We start from the raw sequence: 25,103 nt of genomic DNA on the forward strand, positions 1-25,103 counted from the left end.
TCAGCACTGTCATTACTGGCAGCTAAAAGCATATTCCAGCAACATCCAAAGGAAGAAAACAGACAACTAAGGGCTCCTTACATGTTGCTTTCTGTTTGTTGTGTTGGTGTTTCTGTTAGTTCCATCCGTGAGACAGATGGACAAATACTGGCTCTTCTCTAGCACATGGGACAATTACTGTTCAGTGAGGGCTCCATAGGCTCGCTATCATAGTCCCCAGGCTTGGGAGATTCTTAACTCTTCTTTCCCCACCTGCTTGACTCCCAAGGCAGTCTACTCCACAGCCTTTGACTGCTGGATTCTCATCATCTGGGATGGGAAGGACACTTGAGTTTGCTTGTGGTAGGTGACTGGGCTTAGTTACTCCACTCACTGTGTATGTTGGGGAGTGTACTAGCAAGCCTGATCATTCCTGCCACTTTCTATGATGTCAGCCCAACTTATAGGAAACTCCTGTAGTCACAAACTGACCACCAGGCATTTCCTCTTTTGCTTCCCTCTTTTTATCATGCTTCTTTCTCCTTAGGAAAATGAGGTCCAGTGGCTTAGTAAATGTCAGGAAAGAGATAATCACTATTTCCAAACTTAGTGGAAACAGGATACTTGGCACCTTCAGTCTTGTAGAAAGGAGAGTGCAAGTGCTAATGTCAAGTCTTTCTCCCCTATGTAAATAGGAGAGGGCAGGGATGGTTGCTGCCTGACAAACTAACTGCCCAACTCCTCCTTACTCCAAGACCTCTTATATCTCCTGGTCATGGAACCTTCTAAATTGGCTTGACCTTTCCCACCCCTGGGAAAGCCTGGGGAATCTGCTGCCTGAAATGCCATCTTTTAAAAACTGGAGTCAAAGAAAAATTAGGGCCACTGATCCCAACAGTTTTGCTGTCTCTCATATCTGGTAACTCCGAGCATGGTAAAGATCCCAGTCAGTACCTCATACCAAGCTGGTACACTTGCAAAACCTGCTTTAGGAGAGTGAACTACGTCTGAAGCAGGCAGGCAGTGGTGTGCCAAGAGTTGTATCCTCTTCTGGATTTCTCTAGCATCATTTGTATGTCTTTTTTCTTCTTCTTCAGATTCTACATATAAGTGATACCATATGATATTTGTCTTTCTCTGTCTGACTTCACTTAGTGTGATAATCTCTAGGTCCACCCATGTTGCTGCATGTGGCATTATTTCATTCTTTTTTATGGCTAAGTAGTATTCCATTGTATATATATGTACCACATCTTATTTATCCATTCATCTGTCGATGGACATTTAGGTTGTTTCCATGTCTTGGCTTTTGTAAATAGTGCTGCAGTGAACATTGGGGTGCATGTATCTTTTCAAATTGTAATAGTTTTGTCTGGGTATATGCCATGGAGTGGGATTGCAGTATCATATGGTAGTTCTATTTTTAGCTTTTTAGGAGCCTCCATACTGTTCTCCATAGTGGCTGTACCAATTTACATTCCTTCTAACAGTGTGGAAGGGTCTCCAGCATCATTTGATTCCTCACCAAGGTGAAGTTTACATCTTTGAGATATGAGTCTCTCCCTGGAGAAATGTAATTCCATGTGCTGTCAAGGGGCATGTTGTTGACCATCTGTCCTAAAATTCAGTGGTTTCATATGGCATTGGTTTGAAGACAGTGACTTTTCATAAAGAGACAGCATATTTCTAAAAGCCAAGAAACAGCAGCATTTCAGAAGTTCAAGACACCAACAGAGTCATTATTGCTTAAGTCACCATTAAAAGAGATGGCAGACATACTAAGGAGAAGCAACTGCTGCTGGGTAGCTGGGGTGGAGATGATTTTCTGGCTCTTGTTTTGTGGTGTGAGGAGGGAAAAGTTTTCCTTGACCTTCTGAGGGTCCCTGGCTGGGTTTGAAAATTAAAGTGACAAAGAGTAACAGGAGAAAAGCACACATATTTATTTAATACAAGTTTTATATGACACAAGAGCCTTCATAAGGAAATAAAGACCCAAAGAAATAGTTACGCCTGAGTGCTTTATGGTAGGCTTGATGAGGAGAACACAGTCATGGAGGAATATGATAGGGAAAGGAGTCTGAGGTAATTGTAAACTGGGGGAAATTTAGCAAGCCCTGTTTGTTAGCATTCCTCTCGGTATCCCTTTGTCTTTGGAGATAAGGATGCTCCTTTCCTCCAGCACTTCTCATGTGAGGATTTTATGGCCTGTTTCAGGGAAGAAGGGTGAGGGAAGGAGGAGGTCAGAGTGAACTTCCTCCTTCAGCTGTTTTCTCAAACTCATTCAGCTTAAATATTCAATATACTAAAGTGCCATATTTGGGGGTAGCATGTCCCAAACCCCACCATTGGTTTGGAAGTTTTCTAATGCCATTACCAAAGTAGCGATTTCATTGAAGGCAAATCGCAGGAAGAAAGTAATGCAAATTTATGAAAAGAGTGAAGAAAATAAAGAAACCCAGGATTAAAAATTAAAATGTTAACAGAAATTTAAAAGTAAAATAGTAAAAAAAGCTTAAAAATGAACCATATTTCTATTTCAAGATGGTTGTTGCACTCACTCGTTTAACTTCTATTCAAATTATGTCAATATATCAAACAAATATTAGAATGGAAAAAATGGTATCAGAGTTGGAAAACAGTGTATCAATAATGCCATTAATTAGCTAGATATTTTGAAGTTTTGCAAACTGTGATGAAAAGAATTTGATTAAGATACTGATGATTCTAGGGTTCAGTATTCCTCAGGAAAGAAGGTGAGTTCATTTAGGAAGTAAGTCCATACCCTAGTTTGGAATCTCTGAGTGGTACGAATTCCTTTTGCTTAGGTCCCAAGGTAGTTCCTCATGATCTGGAAGCCTAAGGCCAAATGTCAGTGCATCCAATCTACAACCTGGAGGGAAAATAGAATGTCAGTGGTTTATAGCATATGTCTCACCCTGCTGGACAGTGAATGATGACTCCCAGTCCTGGCAGAGTGTGAATTTCTCAGTCATTCTGGGTGCCCAGTTCTGCTATCCGGAAGATTGCCCTTATCTTCCATAGCCTCTTCACAAGTAGGCATTGGGGAGGACCCACCCTTTGAGGGCTGGACATTAGAAGCCCCTTTCTGTTGATGTGGGTTCATGGCCAAAGGATTGAGCAATCACATGCCTTTTTTTTTTCTCCCAGAGATTTAATTTTGTATGGCTTTGATATCTATCAGTGTACTGAACACTACTGCTTTGCCTCCTTTTCACTTTAAAGGACATGTTGGAACCGTGTTTTTCAGCTGTAGGCCATGAACTATAATTAGTGAGATGGGGAATCAATTTATTGGGTTGCCACTAGCAATTAAAAAAGATAAAAGAACAGAAGATAATATATAAGAGTGCATTGCACATAGCAAAGATAAGTGTTGGTTTGTTACATTTTTTTGTTACAAATATATTTGAATGTGTGTACTGGCTTGGAATGCAAAAATATTTGGGTTACTGAAAGTCACGACAGAAGCTCTCATTCTCCACACACTGTTTTGAAGAAGCCTAATCAACAGATTTAGGTAACTAAAGTTAGGACCACAGCTAATTCAGACAGAAATGAGGTTTTACAAAAATTGAGTTCACTGGGGTCGTTTGTCTTGGTTATCAAAACACATCTTGTAGAGACTTTAACCATCAATGAAATTGAGTAATTAGCGCCCTCTTCTGTTCTTCAACAACACTACACATATCTATTTTAGCCCTTGACACATTATGTGCAGATCTGCCTGTCTTCTTTCACATCCAAGGTATAGTGGGTCCTGTTACTCAAACGATACCTTATAAATTTTGGATCATTTCCGCTCCCTCCACAGCATTTAGCTCAGTTTCTTGCTCACTGGGGAACTCTATAAATATTTGTTAAATAGAGGAATCAAATAAGGAATGAAGTGGACCATTACAGCATTGCCTTCTCGGTTTAACCAAAACCTATTTTCCCAGTCTAATTTTCCCCTATACATCTCATGATCCTACACCAAGAAGATTAATTTGCCTTAAATAGTCTGAAAGAACATTTTTTAAACTTGTCAAATTTGAACATGATATTTATTTTGGACAAATCAAGCCCCCTAAGTATATATTTAGTTTAAATATGCAAATAAAACAAAAAGTAACATATGGTTTTTAAAATGCAGTTTTCCCTTTCACTGTGTTTGTATGGGAAAACCTAACCACTTGTTGTCTGGTTTAAATAAACAAGTGTTAGTAATAGAGAGTACATGCCTCATTAGGGTTCCAAATAGAATGTTCCTCATGGTGTAAATTGCCTCGTCCAGCCCCCAGCTTTCAAAGTTTTAGAATTTATATTGTCTTACCAGTTTCTTTCTACATTTTCTCTCTGCAATACAGTTTGCTCATTTGTCTAAACTTTTGTTCAATGTCTATAAAAATGATTGCTGTATTAGATGACTGGTCTGCAATTAGTTTAAGAAGATTCATTTTTCTTTTGATTATATTATGGGATTCTGCAGGAATTTCTAATGGTGTGGTACAGGAGGGAGAAACCCAGTATATTCCGTAATGGAAACATGTAATCTCAAAGTTTTAATATTATTTCCTATGCTGTAGGAAGCTGTAGGAAACTTCAGTTATATGCCTGTCCTGACCCTCAGGCTCTGGCCATCTTGAAAGTTGTAGATATTGGCTCTGTGGGAGGTCTTCTTGGAAACAAAACACACAGAGCTGAGTTGTGAAGCTTTCAGGAGGAAGGAAAAGGGGCTGTGTCCTTCTCTGACACTATTGTTTCCTATAAAATACTTCATTCCCTCCCCCAACCCCCAAGAGAAAAAAACAACAAAATAAGTTGGGAAAAAACAATGAAATAAGTTGGGACAAAATAGAAAATGGGAAAAGTTCACTTTAATTAGCATACTTTCTGCCTTTTAAAGTATTCATTCTATGCTGGGAACTGAAACTCTCTTGAGATGTATAACTGGTGTATAAGAAAATCTTAGTTGAATTGAAGAACTTAGGCAGCCACAACTGAATTTGGATATCTATTCCAAACTCATTCCTGATCTTGACAAACAGTTTAACCTATATTTTCTCCTTATTTGTAAGGTGAAAATTGCGTTTGCTTGTAATATTTTTGACATTTCCATATAAAAGGGGAAACAATTATAAAGACTTTTTAGAAAAAAGCATATGAATAGCCTATTTAAAAATGGATCATTTTAAAATGTTATTTATTGTCTATTGGTAAAGAGTTTGGCCTTAAATTTTTTTTTCTTTTGTAGGCCAAGTACATTTCAATGTGTAGACTTTGTTAGCATTTAAAAGCTTGAAACAGGTTGCCAATAATAGCAGTAAAGATAACTGACATGTTTGAGAGCTCGTTTTGTACCAGACACTTTGCTAAGAAGCTTCACATGTACTGGTCTTATTCAGTTTAGTTATTTTGGAGGCATGCATTTCTTCCATTATGAATTTAAGTATTCCAGTGGATTTCCCACATTCCTGAATAGATAAAAGATTGGCAAAGTATTTATAATTGTTGAAACTGAGTAATACATAGAGCTTCATTATACTATTCTACTTTTGTGTATGTGTGAAAATTTCCATGATAAAAAGTAAAAAACATAAACCCAAGCAACTCTTCCCAAGATCATCCATTTTGCTTATGTTGCTTTCTGTCCATTTCCATCTCAGCATGACGGTTGGCCACATGTGTGGACACATGACTCTCCAGCGGGGGAGGGAAAGATTGGTGGCACTTACACTGGTCTAGTCCCCTACCCCCCATCCTTCCTGATGGACTCAGGAAGTTTCTCTTATCATTTTTGTCTCTGTCATACACATATGAATCTGTACAAAAGGTGTTCCTGTCTTTCTTTAGTGGCACATTCAGGAGAGGGCACTGCAGGGAACACCTGCTTTTTTCATCTGCCAGATTCCCTTCCTATCCTCATTTGGGAAGAGCAACCCCCTTACTATGGTGAGCAAATCCTCCCTGACTCCACCAAGTCTGGTGGGGCTGCTACTCATAGTATCCCACCTTCCTGCCTATAGGGGTGGGTATATAATCAGGAACTGGTCACATATATACTCTATTTGTTGCTGACCACATTAATTGACCTAGGGATGGACACGTGACTTGAACCAGGTCAATTAGAATCCCTTTCAGTCTTTTTTCTTTTATAAATTTATTTATTTATCTATCTATTTTTGGCTGCATTGGGTCTTCGATGCGGCATGCAGGCTTTTTTCTAGTTGTGAGCGGGGGCTACTCTTTGTTGCAGTGCTCGGGCTTCTCATTGCAGTGGATTCTTTTGTTGGGAGCACGGGCTCTAGGCGGGCAGGCTTCAGTAGTCGTGGCACATGGGCTCAGTAGTTGTGGCACACAGGCTCAGTAGTTGTGGTGCACAGGCTTAGTTTCTCGGTGTCATGTGGGTTCTTCCCGGACCAGGGCTCAAACCCGTGTCTCCTGCGTTGGCAGGTGGATTCTTAACCATTGTGCCACTAGGGAAGCCCCCCTTTCGATCTTATTTACAGATGGTAAAAGCAAGAAGGCCTCTCTTCCCCTGTGATCATTAGCTGAGACCATTGAAGTCTGGAGCTGTCCCTGGTCATGCTCCATCCCCACCAGCCTGTAGAGGACGCTAGTGTGTAGTAAGAGAGAATACGATCAAAATACTGAAAAAAAGCAGAGAGAGAAAAAGAGTAGGAGCAAAAGTGAGAATGAGTGTGATGATGACTCTGAATGCCTGGATCCAGTCATTACTGAAGCCCTTATCCTTTCTCTTGTCTTAAGGTAGGAGTCAGCACGTTGCCTTTTTCCCTCAAGCTAGTTTGATTTGGGATTTTTATCTAAATAAGCCACAAGGACAGCTACTGCTCTGTATTTCAGGAGTACTATCTATATTCCAGCTAAGACTTAAGCAGTGCCTGGTACATGGCAAGTGCTTAAGACATATGTGTTGAAAGAGCAGTAACTCCTCCTTGACAGTTGTTAAGCTCTTTGGTCATTCTCTTGATTTCTTGGTGCATTGATTAAAACAGGGATAACATTCATCTCCTTCACTCTCGTTTCACGCATATTACTGCTGGCTAAATTTGAGTGTCTCAAATATAGCTATTTTTGCAACTGAAAGCATGATTTTTGTACAGCTAGAAAAAGCTATTTCCAACACAGATTTCTAGTGCAGTTTTCTAAGAACTCCTTACGATATGCAGCACAGCGGGCCCACCACGAGGCACATCAATCATCTACCGTGTATCAGGCGCCTTTTACAGGATTTTCTGTGATCTTGGTGTCAGTGCACATTCTGTATCAAGGCAGAGGTGATATGTAGGAATCTGGCAGCTATTTAGAAGGGAGGCCAGGCAGTGCTGTGCCAGTATAATTAATGAGAGTCATCGCTCTGGAAGCAAGAGGAGAGGGGGGTTGGGAAGGGTGTCTTTCACCAGTCAATGGCATTTAAGAAAAATTGGTGCTTTCATAGCCTTTTTACTGCTGGGAGGAGGTTAAGTCAAAGGAGTGCTATAAAGGGCTTTCTGTAACTCACTGCATGGATGGAGGTCCCTGTGTATGGGGAAGCTGAGAGAATTAAACCCCAGATTTTTCAGCAGGGCTGATTTCAACCTTGAATTGAGCTAGCAGCAGGAGTTCCTTACACTTGGAAATCCTTACTAAAAGATTATAGCTTACGTGACCAAGAGACCAGTCAAAAAAGTACTTTATTACCATATAGGACTTTTGTTTTACCTGCCTAAAGAAGTGTTAACCTAGGTCCCATTTTCTCCAATTCCCTTGTAACCAGTGAATGCAGAAGGGGGTATTATTTGTTTTGTTTTCCTATTGACTGTTCAGTAACCATGGAAGGGTTTGTGTAACCTAGAGAGGCTGTTTACTACCCACTGTCCTACCCAGTGTCTAATCCCTTTGTTATTGTTCCCTCTGATTGTCACAAGCAGGGAAAAACGGGTCTGTCCTGCTTCTAAAAACTTAGCAATGAAACAACATTTTCTTGGTTTTAGTTAGTAATTTTTCTCTGATTAATGGTGAAAAAAGGACTCAGAGGGAAAAGCTACATTAAAAGATTTATGGAAATATACGTTAGGACCATGATGAAGTATGATTCACACCAACTTCAGAATGGTTGCCTTTGAGGAGAAAGGGAGGGAGAAGGGCCAAGGAGATGGGGTTTTACCTGTATCTGTAACACTTTATTTAAAAAAGAAGGGGTGGGGGAGGGGGAGTATGATATGCATGTTTGCCTTGTTTTTGGTAGGTTTGAAATATTGCATAATTTTTTAAAAAATTTAAGTTCTCAAAATTATGGAAATCGATTAAAACTATCAAAATAAAGAATGCACAGCAAACAAGTGCTCTTGTTATGCACTTTGTGTGAGTTTATTTCACCATTTGCATCTACAGTTTTTGATATGAGAAAGACAGACACAGGAGGTTGGGGGGTGGATAACTTCCGTGGTTGTGTGAGGGGGTGTCTTGGTATCTTTCTCTCTCTCTTTTTTTTTTTTTTTTTTTTTGGCGGGGGTGGGGGGACTTCCTACTCACCATGGAGATTACCAGTCAAATCTCCAGAAAGCAATCTAGGGGTAGAAGGGATATCTGTTTAATTTCTTATAAACTGGGAATTTGCAGCTGGGCAAGAAAATTTGGGAAGGTTTCTTTCTATGGAGCCAAAGGACCTTATACATCTTTTCCCAGACTCATTTCTTCCTGGTACCCTGGCAAGAAGAAATCCAAGTGACTATTCTGGTGGCTTTTTCCTTTTTTCTGAAAGTCCAGGATTGCTTTCGGGATAAAGTTTCTTCTTGCCCATGGTGCTTTGCTGTGACATTGTAATTGCCTCTGTTGAATTGAATAATACAAATGGGTTGTTTCTATGGTATCGGCTAAGTGGGATGAAAAGGTGAAACCTTAGATCTTGCGCTGAGAGGTCACGGTGCTACCACCCCTCACACTAACTGTCCGTCAAAGCTGACGGGCAGCCAAGCTCTCCGAGCTCCGGCACTCATTTGTAACTTCCTGAGCAAATTCACGCTTGAAAAAGAAAATGACTTTAGTTTATGTTGTCACTAAGCCCAGAAAATCCCTGCCAACCCCAAGCTGCCAGCTTTTCTAGGACCTTCTTATTGGTGGAGAATTTTAAACTGAAGGTGAGTGAGGAGCAGCGTCTCCCAGTCCCTCCCAGCCAGGCTTTGAACTAACAATAGGGCAGGTTGAATGAAGGCTGATAAATGCAAATCCTGGAATCCCGAAGCCGGATCACACTGCTGCTGCCCGGGCCAGCGGTGGTCAGCGTTCCAACAGCTGCAGCCACCTGGTCACTCACCACGTCAGGATGCTCACTAGACTTCATCGTTTCAGTACCATTTGAGTGCCTACTGTGTGCAAGCTTTCCTCCGCCAGGGCCGTGCTCTCATTCACCGCTTGAGTCCACCTGCCATCAATTTGATCTGATTGAATAATTGGCCTGTTCGCGCTTAGGAGAAGCATCTGGAAGAAGAGATGGGGCCGGAGGGGTGGGGGCGGGAGGGAATAAAAGCAGTGTTAACTACCCTCTCTCTTCCTCAGTCTTAGCTGGACTTGACTCACAAGAGATCTCGTTGGTTATATAGTAGCATAATAGATGCTATTTTTCTTAGAATGGTACAAAACGCGAGGGGAGAGAAAATGGGCAGTTCGGAATTTAAGATGTGCTTCTGACACTTTTTACTTTAGTACAACCTGCACGCAGTCCCTGCGCCCTTCCTCTCCAACTTCATTTCGCCAAACTCCTGTACTTTCCCACCACGGCTCTCCGCAGCACAGCCCCAAAATGAGTATCAAGGGGGTTGTTCTGGGTTTGGGAACCTTTGAAACTTGAGGAAGAAGAAGAAGAAGAAAAAGACTTCATCCCCAGTGCTTCTGGCCCTTGCCTGCCGGCGAGACCCGCAAGGAGGTGTAGGCCCAGGGGTCCAAGTACGGCGCTCGGCCCCCTCCACCCAGCCGGCTGGGCCCAGTGGTGGCGGCGGGAGCTCCAGTCCGCTCTCCCGAGCTCCAGTTCCTGATTTCCGCGGGAGCTGCGGGGCTGGGAGGGTGGGGGCGCCGGAGTGAGCGTGAGCATTTGAATGAGAAAGCAGGTTGTGGCAGCGGCGCCCCACTCTGCCCAGCCCGTCTCGGGGGTTCTGCAGGCCGGTGTGGAGAAGGGCCCTTCTTGGGGGCTCTTCTGCTCCTCGACAGGGTTTTGAAGTTGGAGTCACGGGGGCCAGTAACTCATCACGCCAGCACTTTGGAGGCTGCTGCTCTGCCGGCGACTCCGAGAAGTCCTTCATCTCCCGAACAGTCAGAAGTTGAGCAGGTCAGTGCTTTGGGGGGGAATGGGGGGGGGACAAGAAAGAAAAAGGACTGTTACAGCAGTCCCCGTGTGCAAGTGAGCAGGTGGCTCGAGTTCCTCTCGTGGCAGTTCCAGCCGGGACACGCTCTTTAGGACAGTGTGAGTGGTGGTGTGAGTGGGGATCCCCCAAACCCTGTGCGGAGAACTGGACCTCGGCTGGTCTTGGGGTTCCGTAACTCGGCAGAATGGGTGTGTGAGCCCGCGCCAGAATTTCATTCTCGGGTCTCTTGTGGTGAGTGGGGTTTACGCCCCGTGGACGGTAAAGCATCGCTCGTTGCAGGATGCTTCACCCCTACGCGGGACCCCCGGGACCTGTCTCTGACCGCCAGACGCCGCAAAGAGAGCAGGTCCGCTTTTCCCAGCAAGGGGAGTGCGGTGTCCATTACACTTGGAGTCTCACGGTTCTTCCTGCGCCCGGTGACCCCACTCAGGGCGTTTTCGGAGAAGACCTGGTGCTCTCAGCGCGAGGAGGATTTACTCCATTGCCCCTTCCTGGAATAAACCAGGGGCACCGGAGCGGCGCAGCGCTGAGCGGTAGAGGCAAGTCCGGGCCACACAGCAGCGCGCTCTGCGCCTGCGCGGGGTTCCCATGGCGACCGCGCCGCGAGTCCGAGACGCCAGCCCGCGTGCCCCCAAGCCCTGTTCCCTGTTGGGTGTCTGCGGCGCCCTCTTTCGCGCTCCCTCAGACTTATTCTTTGTTGTTTGTAACTCGGAATAAGTTTATGATCTCATTTTGACGGTAGGAGTTCAGCATTCAAACAATAACCAGTTAAAATTTAAAAGAGGACTCCCACCTCCCACGGCAATACCACTTTGATGTTAGACTGAAGAGGTGAGGAATTGCATATTAGGGCAGTATTTGAGGTTCCCCCCCCCCTTCTAGCCCATGAAAGTGGAGACCAATAAAATATTTTTACTTACTGGTTAAGGAGTTTAAAAAAAAAATTGGTCAGGTGTTTGCTCTTGAGCATTAAGGGGACAGACCTGTGCCGGCTTTCCGCAGGTGGAGAGCCGGGCGCGCACAAACTGGCAGCACCTGTGTCTTCCTTTTGGCTTGCTGACGAGAACGAGATGCGTTCCAAAATGGACCAAAGTAAAATGCCAAAGAAAAAAAACAAGGGCTTTCCCAGAAGAAGTGATTGTTTTTCCAGTTGCTCCGGCGTTTTGGTCACTTCTGGGTTTAATCTTCAGGGAATGTTCAAGAAGCCTTAATACGAACCAGTCAGATTCCTCAAGCTTTCTGTTAAGAGATTGAGAGTCATTTTCCTTAAAATTGTAAGTCTTGACAGCTCCATCCCCTTTTAAAAGTTTCATTTGTTTACACACAGGTTAGCATTTGGCAAGGGTACACATCTTAAGGGGCATGTAGAATGAGCTGTAGCTTCCTGTGGCTCACTGTTTCTTAGGTTGCATCAATATTTGGCAGCATGGTTGGTATACCTAGTTGTTGTTAACTAAACATTGGTTAGAATTAACTGCTAATAAAAGTTTTAAAATGAAGTTACTCTTCCTGGGATAAAGTGTGGCATAAAACTACCTTAGATGAAGTAACACATGAGTACTGTCTTGCAGTATCCTATTTTTAAATAATCTGCCTTCAAGAATAGCAAATGTTTATTAGTGGTAGAAGTTTTCAGACAATATCCTTCCACCGTCAGCAAATGTAGTCAACGGTAATATTTTTCAGATGATTAGCAAATAACGTGCTGTTAAAATTCTCTCTCCCATCGCAGTCATTATAAATGCTGAGACATTATGCAGTCCATCTAGCTCAAATGTTTAAAAATGTCCAATTAAATTTTTCTTTTTTTTTCTTCATAATTAAAAAAATAGAAAACCTCTTAATTTCCAGGTTCAGATACTTTGTGACCCTATTTGGTGGCTCGTAACTGCCTCCAGTTCCCTAATTCTCAGTGACATGTGTGTCTGCTGGTTCCAGGAGGTATAAACTGCAGTTTAGCAGATCATGGGATAATGAGATTGGGAAGGCTGGGGGGTGGCGATGGGATGAGACAAAGGGAGGGAAGGTTGATGGGCAGAGCCAGGATTTATTGCTGCACCAGATTCTTCATAAAAGCTGTTACAGTCATTGCTTCTGTTTGATAACATTTTCCCACATCAACATCAGTTAAACTTATTTTTAGAATCAGTCTTCTAAATATAAGGATAGAATTATAGAAATAGAATATGATAAAGGTGCTTTATGTTAGGGTGCTTTGATGTAATATACTAGGAAAATTGTTACATGCTTTCTACTTAATTTATTCATTTATTCAACAGATATTTATTGAAAGCTAGTTATATGTGATATAGACAAATAAACCTAGATTTCTGTCCTCAATGAACTGACACTTGTGACTTCTGCAATAATTTTAATCCCGTTTCAGGTTTTCAGGGTACAGATACTATCTGGTATTCTTAAGGGGGGAGCACTTAATTAAGTGCCAAGTAATCAGATGTCTAGATTCGGAAACAAATGCTTAAATTCTGATTTAGAAAAACCCTGAACATTGTTTTTGAGCATTTTAGATAAGAATCTTATATATATGGTAAGAAGCATCGTGTGCACCTATCTTTTTACATTTTTGTAATGTAGTCTCGGCCCTAAAACCTTCTTTCCTGGCAAGTGCAGCTCAGAGTTTGGGAGCAACAGAGGAATCCTGTAATTCTCAGGTTTCTTAGATGAAGATAAGGTGAGTGATTCAGTAGTCCTTTGTTCTGGCTCCGTGTTTCACGACATAATAAACCTCCTGCAGCTCCCTTCTAAGAATAGTGTTGGTCTGCATGCTTGAAGGATCATGACTATCATTTCTCTGAGCAGGAAAAAAAAAAAAGGATACAAAATTATGGTAGACGGATAAAAGGAATACAGTAGGGCATTTGAACGTTTTAACTTTTGAACTGGAATAATTTCTAGGCATTCTTCCTGAGTTCAGACTCTATTGAAATCCATTACAGCAGTGACAAACCTCTGGCATAATATTGACCAAGGTTGACCAACATTTCCTATTGTCACTCTTAGGACACAGAAGATTAGGGAGACTATAGCCTCCTTTCCTTCACCACCTCATGAGTCTTTTATTATCAGCTCAGAGAAGCTTGCTGAAGATCATCCCCATTTGGTTATTGCTCTCTGTCTTGGAAAATCAGACTCAGCTGTGAACTGTGGCCCAAGTGGTGCAGAACTCATTACTTTGAACAATGCCTCCTCGGCCTGGGAAGCATGTTCTCTTTCCTCACTGGTAGGGGCTTATTCCAGGCCAGCTTTGCTCACAAGGAAAATCATTTAGACACAGTTCGGTGGACACTCACTCACATCTCTTTGACACCCGTGACGATTTTTGTTTAAGGAGAAATCCAGGACTGCTGTGGTAGGGTGTGCCGAATTAGAAGTGCATTTTAAGAAGCCCATGAAGAAGTTTACACAGCTTTGTGTTGTTATCCTCAGGGTCTCTGTCTTCCATGCTTCAAAGTAAAAGAGGACAGGATGAACACAGAGGGACAACTAAGAAAACTTTTATAGCAAAGTTAAAAAAAATTCTCATCAAGTCTGCATTTTAGATGCACTAAACTAAATGCTTGTACCTCATGATCATGAAATTACAGAGCAGAAAAATACATCTACTATTACGTGAATCAGGACACCAGGGCCTAAGGTTGCCACAGGATTTTCTTAAAGTCATACAGCTAATAAATGAAAGAACCCAGGTGAAAATGTTCTGATTTCTAATGATCCTGCTGTTTCTAGGAAATCTAGGGAGGACAGATATGAAATCCTTGCTCTAGACTGGGTATTTGTAACCGTATGAACTCGCTATAGTTGTAGTTATAAAATGTTCAAACACCAGCAATGTTTTATGACTTAATCTAATTTCACTGAGTGGAATTGACAGTGGGCACCTTCTGATATTTGGTTATAACCACGTGTATGTCATGAGAATGTATATGGTTCACATGCATAAACGCAAAAGAGATATTTTTCAGTATGTATTTTGGCCTGAGGAATTCTGCCATGATTAGGATTGAATACATGGTAGAGCAGCTTTTCTCGTTATTGTCCAGTAAATATCTTAAACAAGGGACTCTGGAAGTAAAGGAGGAAATAAACATTGATTTATTCCAACCATGTGCCTGGGCATTTATTTTAGGTCACTTTAAAATTCATAAAAAGACGCAGGAGTTATTATCCCATATTACTAGTGAGACCTGGAGATTTGTTTCTTGCCCAAGATCTAAGTGAGCATGGAATAGTCTTGGAATTTGAACCCAGGTCTGTCTGCCTACGTGCTCTATTACATCATGTTCCCACTCAGAAAGGCAAGGCTTAATTTATGAAAAATACTGAGTTTTCATTTCAAACTCACCATGCCAATCAAAATAGACATTTAGAGGTTTTTCTGTTCAGCTTTTTGGTGAGTGGAGAAGCTGCATTCCCTCTATGGAGTTTAGGAGGTTATAAATTCAGGCCTGGTTCCAGAAACACATTCAAGACTTTGTTTATAAACTGTGTTGGCTATTTGTTTAGAAGTGAGTGGTGTTTAGATTCTCTTCTGCCGATGCTTTTTCACATCAAAGTGGCCCACTTATCACTTTGAGATTGTGTTGTCAAATTGTGCTGGGTCTAAGAGGACCCCTCATGATTTTAATGTGTATTTTCTGGCATCCCAAGACTTAGATGTTGATTTTTATCTTGCATAAACTTTACTGCTGGATAGAATCAGATGGTGTCTTTCTGTAATGCTTTTCAAATTGGAGACCTGAATCAACTTGCACAGTTGCTGAAAATTTCTAAATTTAGGCTAGAATCTGGAGTTTTGGTGCTTCTAAAACCACGCTGGCTGTGGTGTTGAGACTGTACTAAGCTGGTTTCAGATCTGCAGTATTTTTGAGTGGGTTTACCCATGAATAAACTGAGGCTCAGGAATGTCCACACTCACAGAGCTGAAATGGGACTTGAACCTTGACATTGCCAGCAGACACCTGGTCTACTGACCTTATTAGTACACCACACCTTAAAAGCACACCTCTATCCTGGGCCTTCTTTTCTCCCTATGTCCGACTGCAGGGGAGAAGAAAAGGTGGAGGGTTTCAGAAGACTGGATGCCAGCCTCGCTTGAGGCAACACATAGGGCCCTGGAGCGCTCTGAGTTTCCTCCTTCATGAGTTTTTCTGTGTCTTATCCTACTAGCAGCCTCTTTTCTCTGTGGCTCTGTCTTCTGAATTTAGCAAGGGACTTAAGAACCTGTCCAACCATTCAGGTGCCCATGCCTTAGCTTTAAATTGCCACTGGAAGGCAGAAAGATCTAGTTTGGTGCTATCACATGTGAGTTACTGATTAACTGATCTAAGGCAATCATGGTTTCTCTTAGATCTGCCTTCACTTCCTTGTTGCTAGTCTGCCAGAACCAAACATTTGAATTTAGCTTTCCACTTCCTCTTCTCTCCCTCTTCAATTTAACTGAAGGAGCCTCTGGATCTTGGAACAGGTCTCCGTGGAGTGCTAGCGGAACCTCTGGTGGGAACTTTGAAGACCTGTATGTTTTTTTTCAGGGGTCAGAATCCTGGACCAGAAGTTAAGTGAGTTGATTTGCTGTGTAATTGTATGTTATTTAGTTCTCTAGACCTCCTATTTCTTTTTGCCAAGCAACTGTTTCTTAACTTTGAGTGATATGGGATTGAAAAGAAATTTTTTTAAAAAAGATTTCTTTATAGAAAAAGGAGTTAGTATTATGAAAAGATCCTTTGATTTTTATTTCAGTGTAAAGACTGTTGGTTCCTTACAACCATTTGTGTAAAACAGAAAGGGAGGGTTGAGAAAAGAAGGGAGGATTTTCTTCCATGCATATAGAATATTTCTTGAAGGGTACACTAGAAACTAATGTTAGTTGCGAGACAGATACCAGAGGTAAACTCTTCATTGTATACCTTTATTATGCCTTTAGATTTTGAAACTTAATAAAATTAAAGTAAGAAAAACAATACTTGGGTTTCAATAATAAAGAAATAAGTAACCACCTCCTGGGTCCTAAGTGGTAGAAGTAGGAAACTGGGAAGTGATTTCAAAGAAGAGAAATTCTCTTTCTCACTCTCTTAAGTCTCAAATTTCACATTTAGTAATTTTTTTTTTTTTAGTCATTTTTAAATGTTTTTTTAACACTGGATTTCAATAACAGGGCTTGGGGAGGTTTGTTTTGAATTTTCATGGTTTTCTTCCCTCTCATAGAGCATCAGGTATTGGCTGCCCCCAGACTCAGTGGGCCAATGGGAATCAGACCTGTCCCACTCCTGAGTCACTAAACCTGTCTTATGCTGGCAGTGTGTTTATGGAGTGAAGCCCGGAAAGCCCCCCACACCCCGCCCCATTTTTTTTACCCATAGAGAAATCCCTATAATGTGATGATTTTATTTTGCTGAGCAGTGTCTGAATGTGAATGTCAGAGGAATCTTTTCTTCTCAAATTGAACAAGGAAAAAAAAAAAAACTTGTGTACAAATTTTTATTGTGAACCACAGCTTTTCTTGTTTGAAATAGGTTGTGAATTGGAAGTAGTTTTCTGTTTACTGAGTAAATCATTAAAATACAGTCTTGGAAGAGAGTGAACACAAACTGTGTACCAACTTCTTTTTTACTCGTCAGAAGAGAAATGTGAAATCTACTATTTAGTGTCCAGTTTCAATCAAAAGCAAAAACTCAAGTCAGGGTCAGCTCAGCACTTTCTTGAAAATTTCTCATCTCAAATTTGGTGAAGTAAATAAAACATTCTTTCCTCACAGAATTCTTCTTATTACTCTGTAACTTTTGCTAGAAAAGAATAACTGAATAGATCATACATTCTCATGTGTAAATTTTTTTTAAAGCTAAAAGGGCATTGAGTGAAAATTCTCTCACCTCTGTTCTTCAGCCATCCAGTTCTTTAATAGACCAATAGTGTTACTAGTTTCTTATGTATTTTTTCAAAAAGATATATATATATACAAGCAAATACATATGGATGCTTTCTTCCTTTTAAGAATCAAATGGTAATGCACCATCCATATGATTCTGCATTTTTTCTTGTAACAATATATTTTTATATCATTCCATATTAGCACATAGAGCTTCTTAATCCTTTTTTCTTTTTACTTTATTTGAAAAAAGCAGTTGTAGGTACACAGCAAAATTGAAGGGAAGGTGCAGACTTTCCCATGTGCTCCTTGCCCCACCCGTTCGTAGACACCCCATTACCAACAACCCCCAGCAGAATGGTGCATTTGTTACAATTGATGACCCACTTTGACACATGATAATCACCTAGATTACATGGTTTACATTACAGTTAACTCTTGGTGTTGTGCATTCTGTGGGTTTGGACAAATGTGTAGTGACCTGTATCCATCATTGTGATATCATACACTGTGTTTTCACTGCCCTAAACATCCTGTGTTCTGCCTTCACCTACTGCAGGATATCTCGATTACTTCCAAGTTTTGGGCCATTATGAATCAAGTTGCTATAAACATTCATGTGGAGGTTTCTGTGTGGACATATGTTGTCAACTCCTTTGTGTAAACACCAAGGAGCACAACTGCCGGATCGTGTGGTAAGAATATGTTTAGTTTTGTAAGAAACTGCCAAACTGTCTGCCAAAGAGGCTGTGCCATTTTACATCCCCACCAGCAAGGAAGGAGCACTCCTGTTGCTCTACATCCTCACCGACATTTTGTGGTGTGAGTGTTCTGGATTTTGGCCATTCTAATAGGTGTGTAATTGTGTCTCGTTTTAATTTGCATTTCCTGATGATTTATCACGTAGAGCATCTTTTCGTATGCTTCTTTGCCGTCTCTGTATCTTTGGTGAGGTGTCTGTTAAGGTTTCTGGCCCATTTTTAAATCAGGTGGTTTTTTTTGTGTTTTAAGAATTCTGTGTGTACTTTGACTAATAGTCTTTTATCAGATGTGTCTTTTGCAAATATTCTGTGCCAGTCTGTGGCTTGTCTTTTCATTCTCTTGACATTGTTTTTCACAGAGCAGAAGGTTTAAGGTGTAATGAAGTTTAGCTTACCAATTCTTTGTTTCATGGATCATCCCTTTCGTGTTGTATCTAAAAAGTCACCACCATGCCCAAGGTCATCTAGATATTTTTCCTATGTTATCTTCTAGGAGTTTTATAGTTTCGTGTTTTAAATTTAGGTTTGTGATTCATTTTGAGTTAATCTTTGTGAAGGGTATAAGGACTATGTTTAGATTCGTTTCTTTGCATGTGGATGTCCAGTTGTTCCAGCACCATTTTTTTGAAAAGAACTGTCTTTGTTCCATAGTATTGCCTTTGCTTGTTTGTAAAAGATCAGTGATTCCATTTATGTGGGTCTATTTCCAGGCTGTGTATTCTGTTCCATTGACCTATTTATCTACTCTTTCTTCAATACCACACTGTCTTGATTACTGTAGCTTTAGAGTAAGTCTTGAGTAGGATAGTTTCAGTCTCCCAACTTTGTTCAATATATGTTGGCTATTCTGGATTTCTTTTTAAGGGCCACCTATTTTCCAATGTATGGATATACTAAAATTTAACCAGATTAATGGACAATTAGGTTGCTTCTGATCTTTTGAAAACAATGGTACAGTAAATAACTCTATATATACACTGTTTGCATGTTCAAGTATGGCTATAGAATATATTTTTGGAAGTGGGATTGCTAAGTCAAAGGTATGTACGTTTGTAATTTTGCTAAATATCGTCAAATTGACTTCAATAGAATTTGTACAATTTTTACCCTTATCAGAAATGTATTACATGACGATTTCTCCACACCCTCACCAACACAGTTTGTCATTAAACTTCTTGATTTTTGCTAACCTGATAGGTAAAAAATTAGCATCTTGATATAGATAAAACTTGCTTTCCTCATATTCACTTACGGGTAACTTTACAAATTTCCATTTTGAGCAGAGCCTCAGAGTAGAAGGTGTCACTTCATTCTTTCTATTATAGATTAAAAAATCAGTTTTGAAGAGACAAATGAATAGGTTTCAGATCACTGCCTGATAGAGGATCAGAGTCAGCACACTTATTTTCTTATATGATAAGCATTTAGTTGCTTTTCACACTTCCTTCCAAGTCTCAAATATTTCACTCATCTCCCCAGGTCTGGGAGAGTTGGTGTCTTTGGAATCCAAAAGTATCTCCAGTCCTGGCAGGATGGTGTCAACACTGGGCTTGGCTGTAGCACTGCTTGGTTCCCAGTGCCTGGGATCAAAGCTAACTTGAATTCCTTATTGTCTCTTGTGGCTGCATAGGTTCTTGTGTCCTAGCATTACTGAAGGAAAGAAGAAATGTTGAGCGTTCGGACTTTGGTGGGTTCTGATTCTGTTTGTTTGGACACTCAGGAGAATGCTGCTCTTCCTTGAATGTGGACAAGATTCTTTTGGAATAATGGAGGATTCTGAGGGTGGCCATGAACCAAGACCTGGCCACTAGAATAGTGTCTCAGTCTGGTTCCCATGATTTTAGTGGGAACATATTAGATATTCAATGGAAGGAAACTATGCAAGAGAATATAATAGAAAACATATAGGCCAGTGACAAATAACCAGGAGTTAGTTTCTGTGTCTATAATCTATTTTGTTCTAGTTTAAGAAGAAAACATCAGATCCACACTATAAATTTCATTTGAGGAATTTGTAATACTGCTTGGGTTTTATTTCCCTATTTTTTCTCATTAATGCTTTCTATGACACCTTTCGTCAGATGGCAACTTCAAACAGGCTGTTTATTACCTAGACTTAAAGAATCAAGAACTTATAAGCTTGAAAAGAGTAAGTTAACACGAAATGTGTTAGATGCATTTAACTTGGGCTACCTCTATCAGCTTCGGATTTTTTTTCCCCCAGAGCTTCTTAAAGATTAAGAATACGGCACATGAAAAACAAAGCGGAGTTTCCACAATTCAAAATATTTGACTAGGGCTTCCCTGGTGGCGCAGTGGTTGAGAATCTGCCTGCTAATGCAGGGGACAGGGGTTCGAGCCCTGGTCTGGGAAGATCCCACATGCTGCAGAGCAAGTGAGCCCGTGCGCCACAACTACTGAGCCTGCGCGTCTGGAGCCTGTGCTCCGCAACAAGAGAGCGGCGATGAGGCCCGCGCACCGCGATGAAGAGTGGCCCCCGCTTGCCACAACTAGAGAAAGCCCTCGCACAGAAACAAAGACCCAACACTGCAAAAATAAATAAATTAGTAAACTCCTACCCCCAACATCTAAAAAAAAAAAAAAAAAATTTGACTAGATTTTTTTGCTGTTCTTTTGAACTTGAGAATTTATATGAGCAAATTAAGTTTAATATCCTATCTCCTTCTGTATTGCTTTTAGGACCTTTTACTTGTCCTTTTTATAATTTCTGATATTCTTATATATGCCTTGATATAAGTTCTCTGTTGAACAGTTAGAAAGTTAACATCTCTGCTGGTTTAGAGAAACTAAACTTTAATTCTTAATTTTACCACCATTGTCTTAGGCTGAAATGTTTGCAGAATTGTCTTTGATCCCTACCATCCTTTTAAAGAGAGGCCTATTGCGGGATTTATATTCTGAATAAGTTATGTTTAGGCATTCTTGGTGAAATGCTATTTTTACCAATTTCCGTATATACACTTTGTTATATCACAATGCATTTTTTTTTTTTTTTGGCTGTACCATGCAGCTTGTGGGATCTTAGTTCTCTGGCCAGGGAATCGAACCTGTGCTCTCAGCAGTGAAAGGGGAGAGTCTTAACCACTGGACGGCCAGGGAATTCCCTATCACAATGTATTTAAACATCATATTAACAATGTAAATTAGTAATTTTTACCTTGATAACTGAGCAGTATTTTGAGCACTCACAGTGCCTTCCTACTAAACTGCCTTTCCTGTTCCCCCCCATCTCATCTTCCCTCTTTTAAACCTACTGATCTTTTGAGATCTAGCTCTATGCTCCCACCGTCCAGGAACTCTTTCCTGACAGCCTTGGTTTCTTTTCTTTGAACCTTTACAATATGCTTCATTTGCCACCAATCATACATTCTGCCTTTTCCTGTGCAAGTTTTATATAAATCTTTTGTTTCTATCTATGCACTATTCTCCCGTCTAGATCGTTGGTTTCTTGATGACTGGGACAGTGTTTAGGCATTTCTCCATCCCCTCAGTACGTATAGTAGAGCCCAGAGCATACTTGTGGGTTATTTGATTCATAAATTGATTTGATTATAGCTTTTTGCACATTAAGGGGTCCTGAGATCCTATTTTTGAACACAAAAAGGGGGACACTTCCCCTACTCACCCTGCTGTGGTTGGGAAGGAGAGAAGGTATTTCCTGGAGGTTTAGTTGCCCAGCTCAAGGCAGATCTCCTGTTGGAGCCGTGCGTATTGCTCGGTGGAAGGGTTAGGGAAAGCAGGCAAAGTTGGGAATCCAACACATTCCTTGTGATAAGCTCCCTTCTCTCACTGGTGGGTAGGGAAGTGGACAGGAGAGAGGGTAAGATGAACTTGGGAAAGCTGGGGGATCTGCCCTTCTCTGGGGGTTGACATTTCTGAGACTGAATTTTGGGCATCCTTATATATGAGGGAATTGTGGGTGGAGCTATTCTGAAGTCCATTTCTAATATTCAAAAAGTATGGAAATCACTGGTTTAGAGACAACTAATATAAATCAAGGATTTTTTGGATGTCAGTGTGTCATCAGGAATAGTCTTCATATATGATCAAAGGTGTTAATATTGGGTTGGATTTCAAGACTGATGGCCACTGAGAGTTGAAATCTAATTACCAAACAGTCATTCCTTTGAGTGTTTTTTTTTCTCAATGTAGTTTTAATTTCCAATCTGCACTTCGTGCCCACTTTGAAAGTGAAGGAATATATTTTTAGAAGATGAAAAATATCTCAACCCTTACATGAACATAGGGAATTGGAAAAGATTGTACATTGAAAAGTCTGGATCTCATTACTGAGTTTGCTATACCTAGTAGTGCATTCGCTCCCTTTCTCTTTCTTTTATTGTCTTTTTTCTCTTTCCCTGTCTTATATTCATTATTTATTAGGGAGCAAAATTACATAGATCTTAAGAGTGTAATCACTGAAGTTAATTTTTATTTAGTTCAAGTACCAGTGCTGTCACTTGATAGCTGTGGACCTTAGGTAGTTACTTAACCTCTCTGTGCTTCAGTTTCTCTATGTGTAAAATGGGGATAATAATTATACCTAGCCCTTAGGATCACTGTAAAGATGAAAAAAATAATGTTTCGTAAAATATATACCACAATACTTGGCACATAGGAAGTGCTAAAAAGAATCAGCCGTTATTACAAATTAGCAGGCACTGAGCCTAATAAGCTTTTGGGTTAGATCAGGTCCTGATTTGACTGTCAGATTGCAAGGTTCTGTGGCTTTGAATGTGAATTCCCAGGCTCGAATTCTGTTTCTAGCAATATAGTTCACTGATACTCCCGATGAAACAATTTGAATATGTTGGGTACAGTAGAAAGATTATTTTCTTAAGTGCAGTAACCTGTAAGAAAGTAATGAATATTCAGGCTTTAAATGCTAAGTGAAGAGGGGTCTACTGAGCAATGAAGCTGGCTTTTTGCCTTGAGGACGTTTGCCAAACCAGGTTAACTTGAACTTCTGCTTTCATGGCCTGAGGGCACAAGGGACAAGAGATAAAGTTAAAACATCTGAGAAGGGACCATTTGGTCATAAAGCTAGGACTTCAAAGGGCTTCTCCCTCATTGTAAGGGTGAATTAGAATAAAAACAAAAATAAAAATAATTACCTTCTTTCTAACCCTATAATATTGTAAGGAAAATCACCTTTCAAAAATCTTGGTTCTGAGCAGACCCTGATTATTTGGTCCTGAGAATTTGTGATCCTGAGCCAGCTTTAATACAGATTTGCATCTGGAATCATAATAACTAGGTGGTCAGAAAAACCTCAAAATGAAAATCTGATTTAAAGAGTTCCTACATTGCAAGTGTCCCTGGTACTGAGCGAACACCAATTTTCCCCCTTCTTTTGGAAGAATCTATTTTTATCCTAGACTTCAAAGAATCCCCACCAATGAAATTACTGGGTGGGCCAAAATGTGCCTTCTGTTTTTTAAGTAAAAATAAGACACATTTTTCATTTTCACCAAGCACTTTATTAAACAATGTATTCACCCTTTTGTTCCACTACCTTCTACCATTTTTCATGAAACTTCATAATTCCTTCTTCCCAAAACTTTTTATCTTTTTGATCAAAGAACTGTTCCAGGTGCCTTTTACAGTCTTCCAGGGAACTGAAATTTTTTCCATTAAGAGAATTTTTAAAGACCGAAATAAATTGAAATCTGAAGGTGCAACGTCTGGTGAATATGGCGGATGAATCAGAACTTCCCAGCCAAGCTGTAACGGTTTTTGCCTGGTCATCAAAGAAACATGCGGTCTTGCGTTATCCTGATGGAAGATTATGCGTTTTCTGTTGACTAATTCTGGGCGATTTTCATTGAGTGCTGCTTTCAGTTGGTCTAATTGGGAACAGTACTTGTTGGAATTAATCGCTTGGTTTTCCAGAAGGAGCTCATAATAGAGGACTCCCTTCCAATCCCACCATATACACAACATTACCTTCTTTGTATGAAGACTGGCCTTTGTTGTGGTTGGTGGTGGTTCATTTCACTTGCCCCACGATCTCTTCCATTCCACATTGTTGTATAGTATCTACTTTTCATCGCCCATCAATTTGTTTTGAAAGTGGAACGTTTTCATTACGTTTCAGTAGAGAATCGCCTGAGGAAATACGGTCAAGAAGGTTTTTTTCGCTTAACTTATGTGGAACCCAAACATCAAAGCGATGAACATAACCAAGCTGGTGCAAATGATTTTCAGTTCTTGATTTGGATAGTTTGAGTATGTTGGTTATCTCCCTCATGGTATAACGTTGATTGTTCTCAATTAATGTCTCAATTTGATCGCTATCAACTTCAACTGGTCTACCTGACCATGGAGCATCGTTCAGCGAGAAATCTTCACAAACCACTTTTGACATATTTGATCAGTCACAGCACCTTTTCCATACACTGCACAAATCTTTTTGTGCGTTTCAGTTGCATTTTTACCTTTCTTGAAATAATAAAGCATAATATATGGAAAATGTTGCTTTTTTCTGCCATCTTCAATATTAAAATGGCTATAAAAATTCAATTTTGATGCCTTTTAAAATTTTTATTTTTTAATAGATCTTTATTGGAGTATAATTGCTTCACAATACTGCATTAGTTTCTGTCGTACACCAGAGTGAATCAGCCATATGCATACATATGTCCCCATATCCCCTCCTTGAGCCTCCATCCCGTCCTCCCTATCCCACCCCTCTAGGTCATTGCAAAGCACCGAGCTGACCTCCCTGTGCTATGCTGCTGCTTCCCACTAGCTAACTATTTTACATTCAGTAGTGTTTATATGTCGATGCTAAGCTCACTTTGCCCCAGCTTCCCCCTCCCACCCCGTGTCCTCAAGTCCATTCTCTGTCTACATCTTTATTCCTACCCTGCAACTAGTTTCATTAGTACCTTTTTTTTTTTAGGTTCCATATATATGCGTTAGCATACGGTATTTGTTTTTCTCCTTTTGACTTACTTCACTGTGTGACAGACTAGGTCCATCCACCTCACTACAAATAACTCAATTTCATTTCTTTTTATGGCTGAGTAATATTCCATTGTATATATGTGCCACATCTTCTTTATCCAGTCATCTGTCGATGGATACTTAGGTTGC

General features: G+C 40.5%; 1 protein-coding gene across 1 annotated transcript in view; it reads left to right on the forward strand.

Annotated features, from left to right (window-relative positions):
* Positions 1 to 15,756: 15,756 nt before the first annotated feature.
* The window catches only part of PLCH1 (phospholipase C eta 1), a 235,274-nt gene continuing 225,927 nt past the window's right edge, over positions 15,757 to 25,103 (forward strand). Inside the window, exons 1-2 of the mRNA XM_082840361.1 lie at positions 15,757 to 15,916; positions 17,783 to 17,918. The gene's annotated coding sequence lies outside the window, so the exon portion shown is untranslated. The remainder of the gene's footprint in view (positions 15,917 to 17,782; positions 17,919 to 25,103) is intronic.

The sequence above is a fragment of the Leucopleurus acutus genome (assembly GCF_964270905.1).
Source record: "Leucopleurus acutus genome assembly, chromosome: 5".
Classification (NCBI taxonomy): domain Eukaryota; kingdom Metazoa; phylum Chordata; class Mammalia; order Artiodactyla; family Delphinidae; genus Leucopleurus; species Leucopleurus acutus.